The following is a 25,656-nucleotide window of genomic DNA, read 5'->3' on the forward strand; positions in this document are numbered from 1 at the left end:
CCATAGTGTGGTCCGTGGGATCTTCGCTCTGTGCACCTAGGCAGAATAGACCTTTAACATACATGTCAGCTGAGTTTTAGAGATGGGGAAACAGCTGAACAGTTTGTCATCATAGCACAGGCCAAGTCACAAACATTTCACTGCACTTCATTAATAATTCAGTTGTGATTTACTGGGCACGTGTCCTTGGACCTGGTATACATGCGATCCTTTCCTCCCCATAACTGCCCTGGGCATTACAGTCACCATACACAGCTGAGGACACTATCCTGCTCCTGGCTTCATCTGTCAGGTGGCGAGTCTGGCATTCCTGGCTGTCCTACCTCAGTGTCCAGGTAAACTGTGCAGGTCACACATGTCAGAAAGGGCAGAGGTGCTCTGAGAAACCAATAAACACTAGGACTCCGTTTATTTTTCTGCTGGAAGGAAAAGATGGGGTGGAGTTATGCAACTCTAAGTATCTCCAATCAGACCATGGACTCTAGAGCATGAAAATGTGAGTCACTCTGTTGTGTCCAACTCTTTGCGACCCCATGGACTGTAGCCCACCAGCCTCCTATGTCCATGGGATTCTCTAGGCAAGAATACTAGAGTGGGTAGCCATGCTCTTCTCCAGGGAATCTTCCCAACCTAGATATCGAACTCGGGTCTCCTGCACTGCAGAGCATGAAAAGCCAAAGATAAAATCCTTCCCCTCCTGGCCCCATTTTACTGATAGAAAATGGAGGCTCAGAGAGGAGCAGCCCAAGGTTACATGACAGGTGACAGGGTCATCCGGCCAGGAGTCTGCTTCAGGATTGGCTATATACTTGGTGGAACCTAGGGTAAAATGAAAATGTAGGGTATTTTGTTCAAAATTATTAAGAATTCAAGATGGCAAGAGCAGAGTCTTAAACCAAGCGTGGGGCCCTTCTAAGTTCCTATTGCTCACTGAAGCCAGTCCTGCTGTGCTTAGATCTTGAAAAGCCAGAAATTTCCCTCCATGAGTGTTATCATACCACCCCCTGGTTTCCCCAAATTGTCATGACCAAGCAGTTTACCTCTCTGAGAGGGTATGGAGATACTATCACCCATCAACTGCCTCCAAACCAGCTCATAGGATGTGTCTCTGGGCAAGACTGCCAGCCATGTGGGCAGGAGAGACCTACCGCTGCTTGTACCTAATGTCTACCGAGACTTTAGATGTCATCATAGGTTAACAAGGTTTTGCCCATTGATGCTCAATGTTCCATGACAGCTCATTTCACCAGGGAGCAAATGTCCACTGATAACTGATATTTATCAGCACTAATGTTCATCCACGACAGCCCTCACCAGTGGCTGATATTCACAAAGGGAAAATGTCCACTACTGCCTAATGCACACCGTGCCAGTGCGCACAGGCAGCCCATTGCAATGATCACTGCTCTTCATGTCAGTACCTCGTGTCGGTCCATAGCTGAACATCTGGCAACAGCAAATAGCCATCTGGTTAAGTCACATGCCCTGTGTTTATTCTCTTTTATTTATTTAAGTCCCAGTGGTTGTATTTATGGAGATTATTGTGTTTATTGAACTGGGTGGGAAATTCTTCCTGTGTTTACAATGTAATTCCAAAAGCTATTTATTATTTTATTTGGCATACCCATCAGTCAACATATTCTGAATTAGGAGCACAAACATACATTTATGTTTCTTGATGTATACACATTCGTATATGTAACATGTATATATATATATATATATATATATATATATATATAGTTGATAAACATAGGAAAGGTACAGAAGGACAGAAAAAAGAGAAACTGCTTTGAGGACAGAAGTGTCAAGACAAGGAAAATTTTCTAATTAGTTGATTCTTAGAGGCAGCACTTTTCCAAAACGGAGTTAATAATTTCAAGACATTGGCCCCCTTGCTCTGGCAAAGAAGGACACAAAGCCCTTCTTTGGGCTGAAAAAAGCTAAGTTCTCTAATGAAGTTAAGTCAGTGACGCAAGTGTTCCTTAGGGCAGCATAACAAGTGGTTACGGCACAGGCCCTAAAAAGAAGCTGCCTGCGATCAAGGGCAGCTCTGTTACTTACAGCCAAGTGAGCTGGGCCAAGCCACTCAGCTTCTCTCTGCGCCTCAGTTTCCACATTTCCCATATTTCCATAAAATGGAGATACTAGTCACCTCAAAGGGTTGTTATGGGAAATAAGTAAGTCAATGCATGTAGAATACTTAGAATAGTGCCTGACATAAAATAAGTTCCATATAATAAGTGATATGAAATGCAACTGACTGCTGTGTTGAGCAGTACATCAATACACTGGAGTGATTTCTTCCACGGCAGTGAAAGTGAAAGTCACTCAGTCGTGTCTGACTCTTTGTGACCCCATGGACTATACAGTGCATGGAATTCTCCAGGCCAGAATACTGGAGTGGATAGCCATTCCCTTCTCCAGGGGATCTTCCCAACCCAGGGATCGAACCCAGGTCTCCCGCATTGCAGACAGATTCTTTACCAGTTGAGCTACCAGGGAAGCCCTACGTGGCAGTAGATAACCAAAACAAGCAAGTCACAGGCTGGGTTCCCCCCGACACACACACACCAGCCCTGTGGTCCCTCCTCCACCCCTCTGGCTTCCCTGGTGGAAGAATAGCTAACCTAGTTATGATACCTGAGCAACCAAAGAGGCAAAGATACCAAATGATGAAGCCAGACATCCAGAGCCTCCCTGAGGATGGTCAGTCCGTACGGACCAGGCAGAGAGGCACAGCTGAAAGGAAACACATGTGCCCCCTATTTTAAAGTTCATGAGGCCTGCACATGAGCTCATCATCTCTTGTTATATTTTTGTCTCACAGCCACCCAGCAGGCTTGGCCTGTCTCCCCTCAGCCTTGCACTCCCCTGACAGCCCAGACAAGTGACCTTCAGGTCCCCAGACAGACCTGCCTCTCACCCTCATCTCTCCACAGCCCCAGCTGGGAACGGGGAGTGTAAACACCTAGACCCACCCCCCTGCAAAGGGACCATCTCCTTTCCTCAGGGCCTTTCCTCCAGACCCAGGGGCTTACCGGCAGGGAGCTGAGGAGGCTGGGGGCGAGGACAGCATGGGGTGGGGGCAGGTGAGAGCAGTCTGATGAGAACAGGCAAGAGAGAACCCAGTCTGGAACACAGGGGGCCCTGGGGAAGGTGTAGCTTTTTAGCACTTCCCGCAGACTGTGGACAAAGTCATACTTAGCTCAAGCTTTAAAAATAGTCTCCCCACACACAAACACTGTAATTCTCCTGACTGGCCCCACCTGCCGGTAAAATCTGCGTCTGTGAAGACACGTAGGGCGTGGGGACCAAGAGGAGTGCTTGGAGGGAGTGTGGCTTGGGACAGACTCTCAGGAGTGACTACAGAGAACTTCCCTTCGCCTGCATGTTCTAAAGGAAGATGATGCTTGAGGGAACAGGGGAGGGGGCATGAATGCTCCGTGTCTTCACATCTGTCAGCCCTATTCCCTCCCCCTTATCCTTCCCCTCTCAATGTCCCTGCCACCTCCTCTGGTATGCCTCCCTTGACCACCTCTGCCATCCCACTCTAGGTAAGGTTAGGTGCGCCTCCTCCGTGCTCACCTCATCTTCCCTCCAGAGTGACACTCATCACATTGATTTTCTGTTTATTTTCCCAGCTTCCACTTTACACTGAGGACAAGAACTGTGCCTACATTTGCTCTCCAAAGGGCCCCTAGCACCCAAGCTGGGTGCCTGGCACAGAACTGGTTATCAATGCACATCCAAAAAATAAAAAATAGGTCCATTTTATTGATGGCTGAGTGGAGGCTCAGAGAGGTTAAGGGATTTTTTCCTAGGGCTGCATAGCAAGTTCAGTAAGAAACCAGCTCTTGAGACTTTCAGTTGTGAAACAGGACCCTCCCTGCCCCTGCTTCCCTCTCCATCACTCAGGCGGCAGGTGTGTGCACTGATAGGCCTGAACCGCAGGAGTCCATAGTGAAGATCCACCTCTTCCTCCCCAGCACCCTGACAGGGACCCAATTCTGTTCTGACTTCCGCCGGGTGACTAAATCTATGCCCTGCCTCACCCACCTCAACAGCAGCCCCACTGGCTATGGGAGAGCAAGTCCCACCTCTCTGAGCCTGCTTTCCCAGCAGAAACATGAGTCGGAGATCCGGAGGCTCCTTCTAACTGAGGGTCTGGGAACTCCTAGGAAAGAGACAGAAGGAGGCTAGCTGGCCAGCTTTCTGTGTGGCATCAAGCACAAACCTTTACCAAGCACCAAAAAGGCCCAGAAATCTTGTGTTGTTTTTTTTTTTTTTTAATGTACCAGAGTTTTGAAGTGAAGAGAAAGTCTTTCAGTCGTGTCCTACTCTTTGAGACCCCATGGACTATAGCCCTCCAGGCTCCTCTGTCTTTGGAATTCTCCAGGCAAGAATGTTGGAGTAGTTTGCCATTTCCTTCTCCAGGGGATCTTCATGACTTGGAAGGGGATTGAACCTGAGTCTTCTGCATTGCAGATGGACTCTTTACCAGCTGAGCCACCAGGGAAGGTTCCAGAGTTTTACTTTAGTATTGTACATAAGTTTCTAACTTTCACTATATATATATTGTGTGTGTGCATGTGATGGTAGTTTTAAAGGTTTAAAAACAAACAAACAAAAAATCCAGAGGATTCTACTGCATAATCAGGTCTAGGCAACACTTTAAAGTTTACACAAAACTTTCCTCTCACACCCACACCTCAGTGTCCTCTTCACAACCTTCTCGTGAGGAAAGTCTATCAGGCGCCCACTTCACAGGTGGGGAAAATGATGCCCAGAGAGTGGGTGGCAGAACCTGGGACTTGCAGGTTCCAAACTCTCCTCCCACTTCTCCAGAGTGATTGAACCAGAGTGATTTTGGTTCAAACAAAAAAGAAAGAAAGAAAAAGGAAAAAAAAAAAAAAAAGAATAATTACTGGATAGACCTGCCCAAATAGCTTGCTGAGCCCTGGCAGAGAGCTAAATCATTTGGTAGGAAGCCCATTCTCTAGGAGGTGGGAGTGAGAGATGACAGGAATAATAAACCTCCCGGACAAAGGAAACAGGATGCTGAGAGACTGACTCAAACGATTAGGGCAGCCCAGGCGGTGAGCCCCAGGCCTCAGAGCTCAGAATCCGCCCACGCTCACTTTTCAGCCAGCGTTTGTTAGAAGGAAACCACAGTCCTGGCCACAGGGCACCCAGAGGTGGACCAAACCCAGCCCTGATCCCAGGGGCTCCCTGTCGACTGCAATACAAGATGACAAGTGACTAAATAGGCGGGGCTAGCATGTGCATTCCCATCCGACAGAGGGACTAAACGGAGGATCCGCCCACCCCTCTGGTCCCGGCCAGAACTGAGCTGCTGGCCGAGCTCCGGGCTGAGGCCAGGTCTCTGATCGGCCACCAGAGGGCGCTGCCTGGGACTCTCCCCCGCCCTTTCTCCGCGCGTTTGTTCCTGCAGTTGCTGTTGCCCAGGCCTAGGGCGGAATGGGCGTTGGGGGCATTCCTAGAGGGGAGCCGAGTGCGAACAGCAGAAATTGGAAGGAGCAGTGGTTTTCGGCAGTCTGCAAAGACTCCATTACTTTCACATCTTCCCCCGGATGAAATAACTTCCAGCCTTGTGTTTTATAGAATTTTAAAACTAACATGTATTCAGATGGGGATTTTTTTTTCAATTTAACAAATAGTTGGTGTCTATATCAACTATTTATATAAGAATCCGCCTGTAATGCAGAAGACTACTTGCAATGCAAGAGACCTGAGTTCTGTCTCTGGGTGGGGAAGATCCCCTGGAGAAGGAACTGGCATCCCACTCCAGTATTCTTGCCTGGAGAGTTCCATGGACAGAGGAGCCTGTCGGGCTACCGTGCATGGGGTCTCAAGAGTTGGACACAACTTAGCAACTAAATCAATGCTTATAACTTGACTTATTTTATTCTTACTATACAAAATGGGCTTCCCAGGTGACTCAGTGGTAAAGAACCCACCTGCCAATGCAGGAGACATAAGAGATTCGGGTTCAATCCCTGGGTCAGGAAGATCCCCTGGAGAAGAAAATGGCAACCCACTCCAGTACTCTTGCCTGGAAAATCCCAGGGACAGAGGAGCCTAGTGGGCTACGGTCCATGGGGGTCACAAAGAGTTGGCCACCACTGAGCACACACATACACACATTATGCAAAAAGGTGTTTGACACAGTTGAAAACACTGAAGCTCAAAGAGGTTAAATAATTTACCCAAGGTCACACAGCAGGAAAGTGACGGATTATAGATTTTAAAAGTAAATCTCTCTGATTCTGGAGCCCAGAAATAAGTGCATGGAATGTAAAAGTAGAATACTAGCCTTACATAATCAGGAACAGAGGATCCCAGAGTGTCAGTCTCCTTGGCTCTTTCCTTAAGAGAAGCCAAGATGGGCTTGGTGGGGACTTCAGAAGGGACTCTGGGTCCTGCAGGCCAGTGAGCCAACTGCTTTGATCCAGGCTCCAGTCCAATGCTACAACCTCTAAGCAGGGTTGATGGGAAGCAGTGTCTGGTCACTGCTGCGTGGTATTTTCCTGGCCAAGGGCAGTTACTCTGGGAGGCTCCTCGGTTTGCATTCTTCCCCTCCTTAGGTAACCTTCTCAAAGCTGCTCAGCCATGTGGGCATGGATTTGAACCCGGGTCCTCTGACCTTCCTGTCCACGTGGGTCCTCCCTTTCCCTCACAGGGAGCTGCTCAGCACAGGGTTAACACAAAAACGTCTCATGGGCACTGCTCATGGCAGATGAGGACATGGCCTAGTCTCTGTCCCAGTCCTTGGCTTTTTAATAGGGACTTTAGAGATTTGCTAAAAATATTTGGTTATGTGAGGATTCTCAGACACTAAGGTAGGTCAGAGGGGGAAGGAAATATTTTGCGTCTCAAATCAGGGTGGCAGGGGGAACTTCCCTGGTAGTTCAGTGGCTAAGACTCCACGTTCCCAATGCAGAGGGCCCAGGTTCAATCCCTGGTCAGGGAACCAGATCCCAAATGCCACAACTAAGAGCTGGCATGCTAAAGATTCCATGTGCTGCATCTCAAAGGTCCGACATGGCACAACTGACGATCGAAGATCCCATGTGCTGCAACTATGAACCAGAGCAGCCAGATGAATCAATTAATAGTTTTAAAAACTCAGGGTGGCAGAGAAAGCTGTGGGCACCTTGCATCCCAGTCTCTCCTGCCACTTTTCTGGTTGCATCACCCCAGCCGAGGCATTTTACCCTCTGAGCTCCAGTTCCCTGGCAGGAAAGTGATTAACACTGATTACAGCACATGCACACCACGCTCAGAGCCCCGTCACATGCCTGACCCACTGGGGGGACTTAGGTAGCATCAACTCCTTCCCCCCACTTCCCAAGGCTGAGGTTCAGGGTGAACATCCCAAGACAGGGCCCCACGTCGGTTTTGACTGGTGCCATGTTGAGTAGTTACATCCTATGACTCTCTTCTGCTGTCCTTACATGTTAGGTCTAATCTGGAGAGTGAGGATTGGCTCATTATCTCATTGACTACTCAGTTGGGGACACTGATAAAACAAATGACACTAATGCAAAGTTTAGCCTGAAATTATGAGGGAAGAGGAACTAAAAGGAACAATAAAATGAGTAATGCCCTGCAACCTGAACAGCGTGTAATATTTCAAAGCAATTGCATGTCCCTGATATGTCTTGATCTTAACAAAAATCTGTGAGGAGCTAGGATGGCATTATGAGCTCCCTTTGCAAAAGAGAAGACCCAGGGTCAGAGAGGAGGAATGGGGTTTGTCCAGGGCCGTATATCGAGTGATAGAGAGGAGAGGAAACTCCAGTCCTGGCCCCCCGACCTGGTGAGAACACATATGTAGAAAGACAGGGAAGAAGGAAACAACAGAGGAGCACAGAATCCCCTATGTCTGCCTCCCAGGTTGCCTTTAGAAATGAAAGAATTACAAATTAAAGCACAGTGGAGAGTTCATGTGAAGTTTTGGTTTGTTTCCAGGAGGTGGACCCTTCTGGGAGGAAGGAGGTGGCAGGAAGAGTAGGCTGTCTCATGCTGTGCTCGAGAGAGACAGCGTATTGGCACCAACTTTGCTGAAGAGCAATTTGGCAGTATGTACCCAATACCCTAAAAACTGCCCTGGTAATGCCACTTTTAAAATGTTCTTAGAAAGCAATCATGGAGAAGTATAAAATTTAGCTATAAGGATATTCATCACCTATTGATAATAGCAAAAATATTGAAAACAATATGAAGATTCATTGATAGGGTGGCTGTGTAAGTAACTTATGTCTAAGGATAGAATATTGGCCACTCATTGAAAATTAAGCTGTGCATAGACAAAACTGAAAAGACAACCCTAATACAAATTTCATACTTCATACAATATTAACTCAAAATGGATCACAGACCTAAATGTAAAACATAAACATATGCAAATTTCAGGGGGGAAAAAGACCCAAAAGCTTCAAGCCTAAGATCTAGTCAAAAATATTTTTAGACTTGATAACAAAAGCACAATCCATAAAATAAAAAATGGATAATTTAGACCTCATTAGAATTTTAATTTTTTGCTCCATGAAAGACCCCCTGAAGAGGATGAGAAGACAAATTATAGATTGGGAGAAAATAGTTGGACACCACATATCTGACAAAGGACTTGTATTAAGAATACAAAAAAACTAAAATCTCAACAGAAAAAGAACAAGTAGAAAATGGGCAAAAAAAACAAGAACAGAGATTGCACTGAAGATGATGTACAGATGGTAAATAAGTGTGAAAAGATGTTTAACTTCATTGGCCATCAGTAAAATGTAGATTAAAACCACAGTCAGATACCTCAACACACCTCTCAGAATAGCTAAAATAAAAAATAGTGATGATACCAAATACTAACGAAGATGTAGAGAAATCAGATCACTTGTGCATTGCTGGTGGGAATGCAAAGGGAACGGTCATTCTGGAAAACAGTTTTTTTTTGTTATAAAACTAAACAATGCAGTCACCATATACCCCAGCAATCACACTCTTCTGCATTTATCCCAGAGAAATGAACACTCATATTCACAAAAAATGTGTACACAAATATTCATAAAGGTGATTCACAATAGTCAAGAAATGGAAACAAGTTTTCCAAGGTTTCCTGGCTGTAAGCACTGTAGAGGACACAGGTTCAATCCCTGGTTGGGGAACTAAGATCCTGCATGCCTTGAGATGAAGCTAAATAAATAAATAAATGCAGAGACGTCTCGTGCTTTGGGTTGGAATATTCAGTATTTTTTAAAAAAAGAAGGAAAGAAATGGGAACAAATGTTCTTCAACAGATAAATGGTTAAACAAATGTGATATATCCACACTATGGAATACTGCATAGCAATATAAAGGAATGAACTCTTGGTATATGCAACAACTTGGATGGATTTCAATGGAATTGTGCTATGTTGTGGGCTTCCCTGGCTGGCTCAGCGGTGAAAGAATTCACCTGCAATACAGGAGCTGCAGAAGACTTGGGTTCAATCCCTGGGTCAGGAAGATCCCCTGGAGGAGGGCATGGCCACCCACTCCAGTATTCTTGGCTGGAGAATCCCATGGACAGAAGAGCCTGGTGGGCTTTGGTCCACAGGGTTGCAAAGAGTCAGACAAGACTCAAACAATTTAGCACTCATGCACACATGCTGTGTTATAAAAGGTAATCCCAAAGGTTATGTGCTGTATGGTCCTGTTTATTTAATATTCTTGAAGTAACAAAATCATGGAGGACTGATGAGCAGTTGCCAAGATTTAGGAGTACGGGAGTGGATATGGTTATAATGGGGAGAGCAGGAGGGAGCCTTGTGGAAATGAAACAATTATGTATTTTTATTGTAATGATGGTTACATGAATCTGTACCAGTGACAACATTGCATAGAAGTACACACACAGAATGAGGATAGATGATACCAATGTCTATTTCTTGGTTTTGATATTGTGCTGTAGTTGTGCAAAAATATTGCCATTGGAGGAAATTGGGTGAAAGATACACTGGACCTCCCTGTACATCTCTTCTGCCAACTTTCTCTGAATCTATAATTATTTCCAAATAAAAATGTTGTATGAAGCTGCAACCCCAGGGGTGAGAGGTGGTGGCTGGGAGGGAGCCTGAGGGAACCCTCTGGGGAGCTGGTAATATTCTGTTCTCTTGATCTGGGTGCTGGTTACACAGATGAGTTTGGCTTGTGAAAATTCAATGAGCTGTACATTTATAATCCATAAACTTTTCTGTATCTATATTATACTTCAATAAAATGTTTTCTTAAAAGTTAAACCTGCAGAAGAATATTTAAGGATGTGAGAAAATGTTCATGTATATATAGCTATCTTAAATAGAAATAAAAGCAGAGGACAAAATAGTATCTATTATTTGATATACTATTTAGTTTAAAAATTATATGAATATATACACACAGAGAAAAGTGAATAAAGGAAGACATGTCCAAATGTTCACGTTGGCAGTCTCTGGGTGGTGGAATAATGATTAATTCTAAATTTTCTTCGTTGGTGTTATCCATATTTGCTATGACAAACATGTTTTACTTTTGAAAAAACACACACAAAAAGTTGTTTTATATGCTAATCTTTGATATTTGTGTGGAATTTCCTAGCTTACAAGTATTATTTTTAGTAACCATGTTCTTAGAAAGATCAGCAAGTGAGAGAGCGTTATTCTGGTTTAAGAAAAAAGATGAGGAAGCAACTTCCCTGGTGGTACAGTGGGTAAGAATCCACCTGCCAGTGTAGAGGACACAGGTTTGATCCCTGGTCCAGGAAGATTCCACCTGCCTCAGAGCAACTAAGCCCTGGAGCCACAACTCCTGAGCCTGCATGATGCAACAACTGAAGCCTGTGGGCTTAGAACCTGTGCTCCGCAACAAGAGAAGCCACCCCAGTGGGAAGCCTGTGCGCTGAAACAAAGACCCTGCATACCTAAAAATTAGTTAATTAATTTTAGAAAATAAAAACTTTAAAGAGATTAGGCAGTTGTAACACAGGGAGGAGAAGTCACTTATCCAAAGTCTCCAGACATTTACAAATCTGAATGAAGACTAGCTCTCGGGTCTGCCAGCTCTGATCCTGATCTTTCATCTTCGCTACCCTGCTGACATGGGCGAAAGACCACGCTGAGCACAAAGGGGGCTTCCAAGGGTGACTGAAGTCACAGCTGAGTCAGACGTCACATGTCATTCAGTCCAGTACTGCCATCCTCTACATCGTGACCCCAAATTCCCACCTGGTCCCTACTTTCATACCTCCAGTCAGGGGAGCTGCTTCCATTCTAGAGCTGCTCTAGTGCTGAGTGAATCACCTAGTGTTTCCACTGACCCCAAATCTACACCCACTCCTCCACTTTCCTTCATCCATCTTCATCCTGCCCCTTGGGCTGTATGAAGAAGCATGATCCCCTTTTCCTTGTGCAGTCCTGTAGAATTTGGGAGATGACAATCTGTCCCTGTCCCTATTTCCTAAGGACAAGGCTCCAAGCTTCTAAATATTTTAGATCCAGACTCTGAGGCCCAGAGAAACTGAATGACTTACCGAAGGTCACCCAGCAATTTTGATAGGTGATTAATCAGTGTCTGCCATGGCACAGCACTCTATTGATTCAAATGACATGGCTGGAGCTCTCTGGACAGTGGGGGCCGTCTTTAGGAGCAAGGGGTGGAAAGGGGACCTAGGAGATATCTTGGTGCCAAACCTCGTCTGGGGTCCTCTGGGAGCCAACATCACCCTTCCCCCCACAAACACCCAGGGGAGTCTGCATGCGCACCACCCACACACTTCACTGCCCAGAACTATTTCCAGGTCTCTGAAATCCCTCAGGTCTCACGGAATCCGGCTCTGCTCTAGCAGTCCTGAGGGACATGAGTTAGGGGAGAGGAGCTGAGGAAAAGAAGGCAAGGAAGGAAGGAAACAGTTCCTGGTCTCCCACAAGTCATTCTGAGGTGACCTTGAACAGGTCACTTCTCCCCTTGGACCTCAGCTTCCTTGTTTGCCAACCAGGATGTGTGTCCCCACCATCAACAACTTCAGGGCTGCTGTGAGGATCCAATAAGACCAGGAATAAGGGAGGGAGTCCCTTGGACTGCAAGGAGATCAAACCAGTCAATCTTAAAGCAAATCAACTCTGAATATTCATTGGAAGGACTGATGTTGAAGCTGAAACTCCAATACTTTGGCCACATGATGTGAAGAGCTGACTCCTTGGAAAAGACCCTGATGCTGGGAAAGATTGAAGGCAAAAGGAGAAGGGGGTGATAGAGCATGAGATGGCATTGGATGGCATCACTGACTCAATCGACCTGAATTTGAGCAAATTCCAGGAGATAGTGAAGGACAGGGAAGCCTGGCGTGCTGCAGTCCATGGGGTCACAAAGAGTCGGACACGACCTAGCAACTGAAAAACAATACCAATCAGGGACCTGGGATAACAAAGGTGGTCCAGGAGCTCTCGTTGTTTAGAGTTCTGGGACCCTCCTTTCTTCCTTTTTCATCCACTCATTCACTCTTGGCCAAGCCCTGGGCCAGGCACTGGTGATAAATGAATCAGCCAGGGTGCCACACTCAGAAGTGTCCATGGTGGCAGGAAGGGCTGGGGAAATGAGGGACGAATGTAGATTAATAAACTAGCCAATAATAACGAGACGTTCAGGGGACTGTGGGAGAATCCAGAGAAAGAACTCAGTCTGTGAGATACAAGGAAGGTGGAAGCGACTTTAGGTTAGGATTTGAAGAAGGAATGGGAGTTTGCCCTGGTGAACAAGATGGGAAAGAACAGAGCCAACTTACAAAGCAAAGGCAAGGACGTGAGAAAGGGCTTTCCCATCATGGTCCAAGAAGAGCTTTCTAAAGATCCATGTGAAGACTGAAAAGCCTTCCTTGGAAGGAAGGGCCTGGAAGGAGCTGGCTGTGTTTGGAATACTCTGGGGAGACAACATTAGTAGGCGACAGAAAGGCTGGAATAAAAGACCTTTCATGTTTTTCTAAAGTCTGAGATTCCAAGTTGACCCTGATTAAAAGGAGAACATAAGTTCATTTTCCCTCTGTACCCAAGAAGAAGTGTCACGTCTCTGGACTAAAGAAGGGTCTGGAGCCAAAGTTACAGGATTACCCAACTCCCAATGGGATCTGTATCCCACTGCAGCCAGCCTTCAACACGCACAGCCTCTCTTGCCCAGAGGGCCTTCATCTTCCCAGAATCGAGTTTTGGCTTCCCCTTTGCTTCTCCAAGGAGGGGCTGAGCCCTCCCTGCCAGAGTGAGGACTTGTGAAAGAACGCGTGCACAGGGGAAAGGCCCAGAAGGGCTCCAGCCAGCAGCCCAAGGTTGAGCTCCCAGCCAGCACCCTGACTGACCCCAGAGGACGCCCAGCAGAGACCTCAGAGATTCAGAAGAACTGTCTCGTTCTGACGCCCCATCACCAATTTCTCCCCTGTCCCCCGAAAGCTGGCATCCTCAAAACATGGATATGGCCATCCCCATTAACCACAGTTCTCTTCTGCCAAGACTAGGAACTTTTGGCTGCGTTCTCTGCCCCCAGTGACATTAGATGAGCAAACTGAATATCATCCCGGTTCCAAAATGATTCAGAGTGGGGAGGAGGAGGAATTGAGGGGTGTTTCTGGGAGACCAGACCTTTGTGATGGTCCAGAAAGAACGGACAAGGTCTAAGCTAGGGCTGAGGCCCCAGAGAAGATTGCTGGGTGACTGGTGACTAATTGGATGGGGCATGGGGGTGGGGATGAGAGGCAGGGAGGGGATAGGATTGATTCCAGAGTTCTGGCTTGGCTGACAAGCTGGTGGAGGAAACAGAAGGAAAAACCAAGGGAGAGGGATACATAGTGAGTTATTAATAAGAAGAAATGCCCATCATCTCTTTTAAAAATTTACCTTTTGCCCAGTAGAAAAAAACATTGTAAATAACTTAGATGTCAATAGAGAGGAAGTTAAATAAACTTATATTCATACTAAGCAATATTATGAAATATGAAATATGAGGAAATAGTCACAATAATTTATGCTTTGGAAGGGAGTCATAAAAAAGTGTTACAGAGTAATTCTGTTTCTGTAAAAATACTGTTTGTGTTTATGTATGAATTTTTAAAAAAACTGAAATAGTAAACATCAAAATATTAAAAACGATTCTCTCTTAATGATGAATTACAGGGGATTTTTACCATCTTTATGTATTTTCCTCATTCCTTCTCTAGGAACAAAAACAAAGGTTACTTATCCATGTCCTCTGCTTTAAAGATAGAGTCTGGACTGACAGTCCCTTAGAGCAATGCCAAAGGGTCTGAAGGTCCTTCTGGCCCTCACCCTGAGTGTTTTGTCACATGGAAAAGCAGCCCCTGGGGCCCTGGCAGGAGCTGGGCGGCTACTTCTCTGGGTTGTGAATGGTGCAATCCTTCTGGAATCTTAGACCCTAGTCTAGGTGGGACAGAGGCCACTAATGAATTGCATCAGGATCTCTGGTTTAAGAGGGTGCTGTGGGTGTTCCTTCCAAGTGGATGAGGAGGACAGGGGTAAGATGCTATTGAGCTGGCCCAGAAGTACATGACAGACATGCAAGAAAACCATATTGAATGAATTAATGAAGGGGTGAGGTCAACTTCGTGAATCTTTTGGATACATTGGGAATTCTTTTTATCAAATGATGAGTGAATTAAACAGAATTATAAAGAAATTAAATCACCAAATACAAGTCACTGTATGTTAGCTGCCCCAGATTAGTAGAGCTCAGTGCTAGTAAAATCTAATGGGTGAGAGACACCCCTGAGCCCTCAAGATCCCCCTGAGTTCTGGAGTGAGAAGGCCTGTTCTTCTCTAATGGTGGGGCCCAGCCCACATGGGGTTCAGTTACATTCCACTAAGTGCAGAGAAGGGGGTGGGACCAGGGGGTCTCACTAGCTGTGTCTTGTCACCCCCCCACCACCGGAGCTCAAAAACCTCTCACTATTCCCCCCAAACTTCTACATGCCCAGGATGTCCTTGGACACTTAATCGAAACTAGCAAAAAGCCCCTGACCTTTTTCTAGTGAAAGCATTATCAGTGTCCTCTGATTAGAATGACAGTCCATTGTGCTTTTCTTCCTTTCCTGAAAACCTATCCATGGAGGACCATCTGGGGATTTCAGAGTTGGTGATGACCTTGACAACTTCTCTGACCACTCTGCCTGGGGAGGCCTCAGGCATTCAGTGATATTCTGTGATAAACCTCCTAAGAAGCTTCACAAGTTCTAGACCCATTTCCATCTAGTCACTCTGGCATCTTCTAAGCAGATGTGGTTGCCGTTTCCTGGCAATTACTCTTCATCCTGCCTCCCTCTGCTCTGCATGGCTGTGATTTCTAGCCCCCAGCATTGGCAGGGGTTTAGAATCAAACACTCAGTCAAGCACTCATGAAGGTCAGAGCTGCAGTGGTCCTGGGAGGGCACTGTGTCCAATCCCCACACATGAGATCTCATTTCAGCTCTTTTCATCCATCATCACCGAGCTGCTCCTCTGAGCCCGGCTCAGTGCCAGACTCTGGGGGCTCAGAGTTGGCGCTCCTCAGTCTCCCCAGCAGCCCTTGAAGAGTTTGCTCACAGTCTTAGAGTAGAGACAGAGAGTAAACTTACCAAATTCACTCAGTATGATGAGGCTTCAGTAGAGAGCCAGATAAAGTCCAAGAGCAGGGATCAGAGGACTGAATGGCCAACTGGACATGGTGAGGTCAAAGAAGGCTGCGTAAAGGGAAGTGGTATTTGAAATGTAAAAATTGACATTTTTAAGGATAATAGTTAAGGTGTTTTCAAGGAGATGAGGGAGTAACATGTATTTCCGTAGAAACAGTGGCCTGATGGTGCAGAGCCTGGGCCCTGGAGTCAGACTAGCTGGGTTTGAATCCATCTCTAACCAGCCGTGTGACCCTGGTCAAATTATCTATTCATCCTCTCTCAGCTCAGCTTCCTCATCTGTAAAATTCTCAGACACCTTAAGCAAGTCTGACCCATGCAGTCGTGTGGCACGTCAGGGTGCCCTTCCCAAGGTCGTGCCCTTTCCTACTGAGAGGTGTGTGTTTGTCACAACAGTTTTCCAGTAGACAGTAGTCTAGTGCTTGCTTTCTCATAATATTATGTCAGTTTGTCAGACGGAAGTTAAGGGTCCTAAGGAAGGGCCTTTTTTCTAATTTGCACAAAGGTACCAAGTGGGCTGGGCTTCCCTGGTGGCTCAGATGGTAAAGTGTCTGCCTGCAATGCCGGAGACCCGGGTTCAATCCCTGGGTTGGGAAGATCCCCTGGAGAAGGAAATGGCAACCCACTCCAGTACTCTTGCCTGGAAAATTCCATGGATGGAGGAGCCTGGTAGGCTACAGTCCATGGGGTTGCAAAGAGTTGGACACGACTGAGCGACTTCACTCACTCACTCACTCACCAAGTGGGCTACAGGTGGTCTGATACTCATAGTTTTTTTTCTTCCTCCTTTCAAAAATGAAACCCTTCCTAACAGGCAGGGGTCAGAGGCACTTCAGTCTTCTTGCCTCTCTTAAACTGTCCACTCTGGAGCACTCTTGGCAGTTTGGGCCACTATCCATTGGGCTACAGGTCTCTGTCTTGGGACCTGGGCTGTAGCCCCTCAGTGGGATGTGAACACTTTTCTCCATAGAAGTCCTGGGGGAGATGGAAAGGAACAAGGCCCCGTTCCTCCCCGCTTCCCTGCCCCTTCAGTCCCTCTAGTTAAACATCAAACTGGGCAGGAAATAAACCTTTCTGCATAGAAGGATTGAACAATCCTAAAAGGTGCTACAGTATCCAAGGGGAAGGCTAAGGCTTTCCCTCTCATGACATTTCCCAGCATATGGAAGGGAAATCCTTAAGATTTTTCATAAAAGGAGAGGTTCCCACAGGGCACACCCGTTTCTAGCCTCCCCTCACTTGCTGGCAACCCACTCCAGTATTCTTGGCTGGAAAATACCAGGGACAGAGGAGCCTGGTAGGCTACAGTCCACAGGGTCGCAAAGAGTTGGACATGACTGAGCAACTAACACACTTGCTCTGAGATCCATGCCTCTTTTTCTCCAAAAGCCTCCTTTTCACAAGCCTCTCATTTGCTTCCATTCCAGTTCCACAGAAATCCAGTGCTCACCACAGGAGGGAGGTCTCACTGTCTGGATCTACCACCCAGCCTACCCTGACCTGAGATGTGCAGAATCAGAATCCTGGGGGTGAGACCAGTTATCTGTGTCTTTAACAGGTTTCTGGGTAGTTTTTAGACCCATCGAGGCTTGCAACTTCTGCCCCTTGGTTCTCTCCCTCAGATGAAGGAGGTGTTCAGATTGATCATTCCTTTTTTTTTTCTTTTTTAAATATTTATTTAGCTGTTAGATCTTAGTTGCATCATGTGGGATTTTTTGTTGCAGTGCACAGACTCTAGTTGTGGTGCATGGGCTTAATAGTTGAGACATGAGAGCTCAGTTACTCCATGGCCTGCAGGAACTTAGTTCCCTGCCGAGGGATCGAACCTGCATCCCCTGCATTGCCTTCTTAACCACAGGACCACCAGGGAAGTCCCCAGATTGACTATTCTAATAAGGATTTTTATCAAATGCTTTAGTTCTCTTCTTGATGTATGTGCAGTGAGTATGTTTGTGTGATGTGCATGCATGCGTATGTTGTAGAGGTGTGTGAGAGGGTATATATGTGAGTGTGATATATGCGCATGTAGTGTGTATGTGTTGAGAGCAGCAGGCAAGCCGGGGGAAGGTGGGTCAGTTTTCCACACTACACAACAAAATGGTAAAAGTAATTACCTCTGAGTCATGATAGCTATTTTTTTTTTTTGCCTAATAGCTACTTTTCTTTTGCTTCCTCTGTATTTTTCAAATTTTCAACAAGGAAAAGCTTATTATATAATAATGTGCTAAGTCACTTAAGTTGTGCCTGACTCTTTGCAACCTTATGGAGCCTGCCAGGCTCCTCTGTCCATGGGATTCTCCAGGCAATAATACTGGAGTGAGTTGCCATGTCCTCTTCCAGGAGATCTTTCCGACCCAGGGATCAAACCCACATGTCTTACATCTCCTGCTTTGGCAGGTGAGTTCTTTACTGCTAATGCCACCTGGGATGTGTTTTTAAGGAATTCACTGTATTCTATTGTCATCCATCTTGAATCTCTTAGTCCCATTAAATCCTTTGTGCACCCTGCTCTCCCAGCCTGATGTGTCAGTGAGAGCTGATCAACTGTTTTCAGAAAGCAAGCTGTTCCTAGGAGCCATCTGGAAACACGGCCCTGCCCTGTTCTGTCATCCAGGGTTCGCCCAGATGGCGTCGTAGGGACTTGGCAGGGTCTTGAGTGAGTCCCAGGGTTCCTGGCAGCTTTGGAGCTGGATTCAGGCCAGGGTGGGGGAACCAGGTGCAGGCTCTGGAGAGAGGCCTGGTGAGAGTCAGGATGGCACAAAGCAGTCCCGTCCCAGAGTACTGCTGTATCTCCTCACCTCCAAGACATGCCTTATTCTCCTTGGATTGTTTTTTTAATTCGTGATGTGTCTGAAAATTTGTATGTACATTTAGTGAAGTGATGTTTCTTATTTTCCCTAAAGATTCTTATTTAATATGGGAGTTATACACAGAATGGAGCACAGTGCCTGGTTCATAATAAAATGTCTGTTAATAACTGAATACATATATAAAAGGAAACAATAATATCTATCTTCTTATAATAAGAGTAAAATGCCTCCCACTCACCCCAAAGTTAGTGATGATTGTTTTGGGGTCTCTATTGGGCTTGGTTAGCTTGGCACAATCTCCTGGGAGACAGACATTTTCCTTCATGTCTTTTTAAAAAAATTTTTATTTATTTATTTTTATGTGGCTTCTCTAGGTCTTCGTTGGAGCATGTGGGATCTAGTTCCCCAACCAGAGATCGAACCCAGGTTCCCAGCATTGGGAGCACAGAGTCTTAGCCACTGGGCCACCAGGGAAGTCCCTCCATGTTTTTATACATACAACGATCCTCAGTCATCTCCACGGAAGCACTGAGGAAGTTCCTGGTACAAAGTAGAAGCTCAGTACTGGGTTCCACCATACCCTGGAACTCCTCCCATCTATGGCATGTGGAATTCCTGTCCAGAGCAGGCCTTTTCCTTCAGAAACATCTTTGCTTACAGAAGGTAAGAGATGGAACTGAGTGGCCAAATTGTAGCCAGGTGTCAATTTAAAACAACAGGCACAAAAATAATAATAATTATTTTTTAAAAGCAACATGGGACTTCCCTGGTGGTCCAGTGGTTAAGACCACGTACTTTCTTTGTAAAGGGCACAGGTTAGATCCCTGGATCCTGGTCGGGGAACTTAGATCCCACATGATGCAGTGCAGCCCCTCCAAAAAAAGCAACAGGCACTTCCCACTCCTATTCCAGGGCAAAGGAGTGGCAGTGTTTAAAGGGATACTAAAAAAGAAAACAGTGATTTATTCCAGATGTGGAATATTTCATCACTACAAGGAAATGAACTATCTTGAGTGATTATCCCTTTGGCTTCAGAAGGAAATGACTGAGTCCAGAGGTCTCTTAAGTCGGTGCCCTTGGTGGGCTGGGGATCTCCAACCCACTCTCTAGCTGCTGTTCACCCCAACCCTCCCCCACACATTCCCTTAGGTGGAAGTGGATGGGAGTTGAGATCAGAACAGCCAAAGTCAGAATTTACAGGTGCAGACATAACACTGGAATCTTCTTGAAGGTAGCTGTGTGATCACTGGCATTTGCCTTGTGGAAGGGTGCCTGAGTGCCTCATGGCCCATCCCCATCCCTGGGGACCTCCCACCTTTGGCACCTTGACATGGTTTTGCCTTTTCTGCCTGAAATCTATGTATTTTCCCTCAGTTCAGCTCCCATTCAGGCCCTCTAGGGGTCACTTGCCCTTCTAGAGGGTCCTCTTAACCCCGCTCCTCTCCCGAGACGAGACGCACCTGGCTGTGAGAAACCCCCAGGCATCCCAAAGCACGCCATGTCATGACTCGGCCACCAGTGGGCGCTCTAGCCAAGCCCGTCGCCCATATACATGTTCAGGTGTGGTCCAGGGGCTAGTTCTACACCCATGAAATGTTAAGACACAAAAAACATTCTCTGGGTGGTTCCCTGGAAGCTTCCCTCAGTTGCTTTAAGAAAGGAAGAAGCTCCCTTTTACCCTTCTCACATGGGGATCTGTACAGGCGGGGATGGAGAGGAGCAATACTGTCCACTCTCCCAAGAAAGCTTCTATTTCCATCAAAGTCTCAGCTTTCGTGTATCTTCAAGGTGAGGGTTTTAGACTCAGCTTGTCCTATGTAGGTTGTCTTGCCTACAGTCGTTGGTGCCTCCAGAGGTTCTTCCAAACTGCAAGCTCTCTCAGCCCTGTGAGGCTCCATTGATTCCATCAGCGCTCAGATTCACACGTAGTCAGTGGGATATGGATTCAGATCTCAGCCCTTCCTCAACAAGACTTTGGGGGCAAATTGCTTAACTCCTGGCTTGAAGTTCCTCACTTGAGAATTGGGTTTTAGAAATCCTTAGTTCACAGGGCTTGGGAGAAGTTTAGGGAGGTTGTATTGCAAAGCATTTGGCACAGTGCCTGGCTTCTAATAAATGCTCACTTAAACAGGAATCGATACTCACACAGTCCTGCTGAGATGTGAGCTTCCTGCTCTCAGCCTGGAAGCCATTCAGGCTTTCAGGAGCTGCTCTGCAGTGGGGATATATATGTACGTGTGTGTGCTCACTCAGTCATGTCCAACTCTTTGCAACTCTAATGGACTGTAGCCCATCGGGCTCCTCTGTCCATGGCATTTTTCAGGCAAGAATACTGGAGTGGGTTGCCATTTCCTCCTCTGGGGGATCTTCCTGACCCAGGGATCAAATCTGCAGTGGGGATAACCGCATCAATTTTGCTGCCAGTTGCTAGTTTGGCTCCCTGAGATGGTAGGGAAAGACCACAGGGGTTATCTTCATACAAGTCCTGGTTCCCATCCTGCCCTGTCACTCCTTAGCTGGACGGCCTTAATATACCCAGGCTCCAGGTTCTTCCCCTGGAAAGTGAAGACAACATCGAACTGTCCTGGAAGTAAACTCTCCTTGGCCTCACTGGGCTGCCTTGAGGACGAAATTAGGTGGCATATGGCAGTGTCTGGTGCAAGGCCTGTAGCCTGCAGACCCTCAGCAGTGGATAATTCCATCACCCTTCCCACTGAGAGGGAGCAGTGGGAGTGGTATGTGTCACCCACGTGTCTTAATCCACGAAACTGTTGTGACGTTTGAAGAAAAGAGTGTATGTGATAAAGGGTCGTGTGCATTGTAGAGGATGAGTGGGCTGAGGCCAGAGGGTCTTTGAAAACTTCCTGAAGAAGAAAGCACTTTAAATGTCATCCCTCAAGGAAGATTCAAAGCCATCTGTTCTTAGGGACTTCCCTGGTGGTCCAGTGGTTAAGTCTCCACACTTTCAGTGTAGGGGGCATGGGTTCGATCTCTGGTCGGGGTACTAAGATCCTGCATACCAGTGTGGCAGAAATAAAACACAACAAAAAAACAGTCTGTTCTGCTGAAATGTGTTTCTTTCATAGGAATAGTGCACACCCGTGAATATGATGGATAAAGGCGGGGAACACTGTCCATATTATGTGGAAATTATACTGATTCCTATGCCGTATATTCTAGCACTTGCTTGTTTTGAAGCAGTTAGGAGCAAGCCTTCTCACTACTAAAGAGGAAGCTGTAACATTTTATGAAGACCTTACAGAAATGCGGAAAACCCTGCAGAAGTGCTTTGTTCTGGTGCACATCATCACTGGTTTAGTGGCTTCGGGAAGCACCATCCTCTCCAGTGTGAGACTCTCTGGGGAAGTGGAGAGTGCAGAAACTTCCTGTGGTAGCTAAGGAAAAAAAAAAATAGTATTCCTTTTGAAAAAATCAAAACCTTAGATTTTTCACTCTGGTGATCCTAGTCTCTGTCAGAGGCAAATGCCATAAAGATCTTACATCTGGAAGGAAGCACAAAACCTGAGATTCAAGGCTGCTAGGATGAAGTGACCATGAAAAGTGTGTTAGTTGCTCAGTGGTTTCCGACTCTTTGTAACCCTACAGACTATAGACCTCCAGGCGCCACTATCCAAGGGATTTCCCAGGCAAGAATACTGGAGTGGTTTGCCATTTCCTTCTCCAGCAGATCTTCCTGACCCAGGGATCAAACCCAAGTCTCTTATGTCTCCTGCATTGGTGCACAGGTTCTTTACCATATCGTCTGAGCCATCAGGGTCAGGCATGACCTCAAAGTGACCTTGAGGCTGGGTGCAAATGCTAATGGTGATTTAGCCCTGCTGATGTTTCACTGGGACCAGTGCTATTTTCGTTAGCACTCCGCTTACAAAGATCCATAGATTTAAATGATCTGCCCCAAACTTGTTTGTTAAATCCTATCATGTTTACACCATATGACTTTGCAAAAGGATTATGTTTTACTTTGTTTTGTTTCAGGATCATATATATGGCATTATGGCAAAAATGTCCACGTCAGGATCCAATCAGCAAATCAGAATTACCTAAACCTCCAAGAAGCAAAAACTAAAGTGTTTCAGGGGTAGTTCATTTCTCCTCACCCATACATTTTCCAGGTTTGAGGAAAGCCATGTTATCAGTGCAAGAGAATATTCTTCACATAGAAAAAAGTGAAACTGAGATATCACCTCCTCCAGGAAGCCCTTCCTATCTACCAGGCTGGTCTAGGGACTCTTCCTCTGGGCTCCCCCAGCTTCCTATATTTTTCTGTCTCTGCTCAGAGTACATCGTGTGGTCAGAGCCTACGTCCACATCTGTTCACATCCCTTAATCTGATGTCATTGGTCTTCCAGAGTCCAGGGCTCAGCATGAGGCCAGCCTATGGGGTGATCAGGAAGCGATATGAATTGAGCAGAATGACAGAGAAGCACAGTTGAGGGCTGGTGAACATTACTGTGTGACTCTGCCTGTACTTTTGGTCACTGAGAATTTATTTCAGAGTTAACCTCTGCAATTCTGTTGGAACCCTTCTTATAAAGCTTGTGAAGTATTTCCATTTTGCTCACCAGCTCTGGCACAGGCTTCCTCTGAGCCTAAATAGCCCCCTGAGCTGCAGAGAGCTATGTGGATGCATACAAAACCTGGGACAGGCTTCAGAATGTTGCGTGTGAACAATGAATAAAACCAGAGCAGCAGAGAATGGAGGAAGGGGGGAATAAAAAAGCACTGGGCTCTAAGTTAAGCTGGGCTCTCAGCCACTCTCTGCCATTCACACACTGTGTGACAGTCACTCTGCCTCCCTGGGCTACAGTTTCCTCCTCTGGGGAATGAGGTTCCACTATTTGCACAATATATACAAGTCTTTAGGACCTGCACAGCCCCACAGAAGAGATATTGAAGATAAGGCTGCCCTTGGAGGTCACATCCTGGAGAGTGAGACAGGCTTGTGCCCACAGGGTCCCCGTGGAGGTAGGAGGAATTAACAACTTACTGAGCACCAGCTATGTCCTCAGCACTGTATATCTAATGTCTAATTGAATGTCCCCTCCAAGGTAGACATTATTACCCCCATTTTATAGCTAGGGAGACTGAGGATCAGGAGGTTAAGTGACATATGTGTGCTAGCAAACAACAGATCTGGCATTTGAACCCAGGGCTGCCTGGGCTCTCCTGGTGGCTCAGATGGTAAAGAATCTGCCTGCCAGTGCAGGAAACTTAGGTTCAATCCCTGGGTCAGGAAGATCCTCTGGAGGAGGATATGGCAAACCACCCCAGCATTCTTGCCTGGAGAATCCCATGGACAGAGGAGCCTGGTGGGCCACAGTCCATGGGGTCTCAGAGTCAGACACAACTAGCGACTAACACATTCACTTTTACTGCCTGACTCTAAAGATCAAGATAGTTTCCACCCAATTTGAACAGTCTATGACAGCACGATTAAAAAAAATTCAATTCAGGAGAATGCATATTCACTTCCTTCTTTAAATCCAGACTTTTAATTTTTTTAATTATAAAAAAACTTTTCTGATTCAGCAAATGGATAATATCTTGTTTTAGAATATACGTTACAGAAAGCTGAAAGATGGCTCATTCATTCGTTCACTCAGTCATTCAACAAATACTCACTAAGTATTTACCATGTGCCAACAATGGGCTGTTCTAAGCACTGGGTATATCATAATGAGCAAAGACAGACTAGGTCTCTGTTCTCAGGGAACTGATTTTGTATTGAGAAGATAGATGACAAAGAGGAAAACAATTAAGGAAGATGGTTTTGGTTTGTACTAAGTTCTAGGAGAAATGTAATCTTGGAGAATTGATATGGCAAATTGGGGTTCCATCTAAGTTAAGATGGAAATGGCCTCTTTGAGGAGATGAACTTTAAGCTGAGATCAGGTTGCAAAAGACCTAGCCTGATAATGATCTAGAGAAAGTGCTTCCTGGGCTGAGCAACAGCAGGTGAGAAACACTGAGGTAGGGCCAAGCGAAACTCCCTGAGGAATAGAAAAGAAGCTGGTGGGGCTGGATTAGATTAATGATAGGGAAAGTGGCAGAAAATGACATGGGAGGGTGATGGGATCATATGGGGCCATGGCATGGAGTTTAGACATCCAGAGAAAGTAAGGTAAGCAGGGTAGTGATATTTAACCTTAGGGATGACAGGAATAGTAGAGTCATTCTGACACAAGCACCTTACCTCACATTGGTCCAGAGGAAGAGACCTGTCCAGAGACTAATAGGGTCCTCAGTGGTAGAGCCAGGAGTTGGTGAGAGATCTCATTCAAGCAGAGCTCTCAGCCAGGCCACCGACACCCATGTTGTAATGCAACTGCCCAGCCACCATCCTGGCCCAGGCCACCGGTGTGTCTTTCTCCTGATCAACTGCACCAATCTTCACTGGTCTTCTGACTCCCATCCTTACCTTCCTAGGGCTTGTTGTCTACGTAGCAGGCAGAATGAACATGGTGTGCCTTACTTTAGATAGTGTCTTACCTCTGCCCAGCCCCTCTGATGTCTTCCCTGTTCCTCGCTGTACCTGTTCATTTGTCTCTCAGCCAGCCCTGAGAGCAGGCCCTTGTCTTAAATATCCTTGGATTTCCTTGGTGTACTGGATAGAGGGCCTGGCACATAAAAGGCACTCAATAACTGCTGAATGAATGAACATTGTTGTTCAGTGACTCAGTCGTGTCCTACTCTTTGCAACCCCTGGTGTGATTGCAAATGACTGATTGCAAATTTGTGGTTGTGAACAGAATGACTCTACTATTCCTGTTATCCCTAAGGCTAAATATCACCACCTTGCTTACTTTACTTTCTCTAGATATCTAAACTTCATGCCGTGGCCCCATATGATCCCATCACCCTCCCATGTCATTTTCTGCCACTCTCCCTATCATTAATCTAATCCAGCTCCACCAGCTTCCTTTCTGCTCCTCAGGGAATCTCGCTTGGCCCTACCTCAGTGCTTCTCACTGCAAAGCCTGGTGTGGACTACAGTACACCAGGCTTCCCTGTCCTTCACTGTCTCCTGGAATTTGTTCAAACTCATGTCCATTGAGTTGGTGATGTCATCCAATCATCTCATCCTCTGTCGTACCCTTCTCCTCCTGCTTTCAATCTTTCCCA

The sequence above is a fragment of the Odocoileus virginianus genome, chromosome 10 (genome assembly GCF_023699985.2).
Source record: "Odocoileus virginianus isolate 20LAN1187 ecotype Illinois chromosome 10, Ovbor_1.2, whole genome shotgun sequence".
Classification (NCBI taxonomy): domain Eukaryota; kingdom Metazoa; phylum Chordata; class Mammalia; order Artiodactyla; family Cervidae; genus Odocoileus; species Odocoileus virginianus.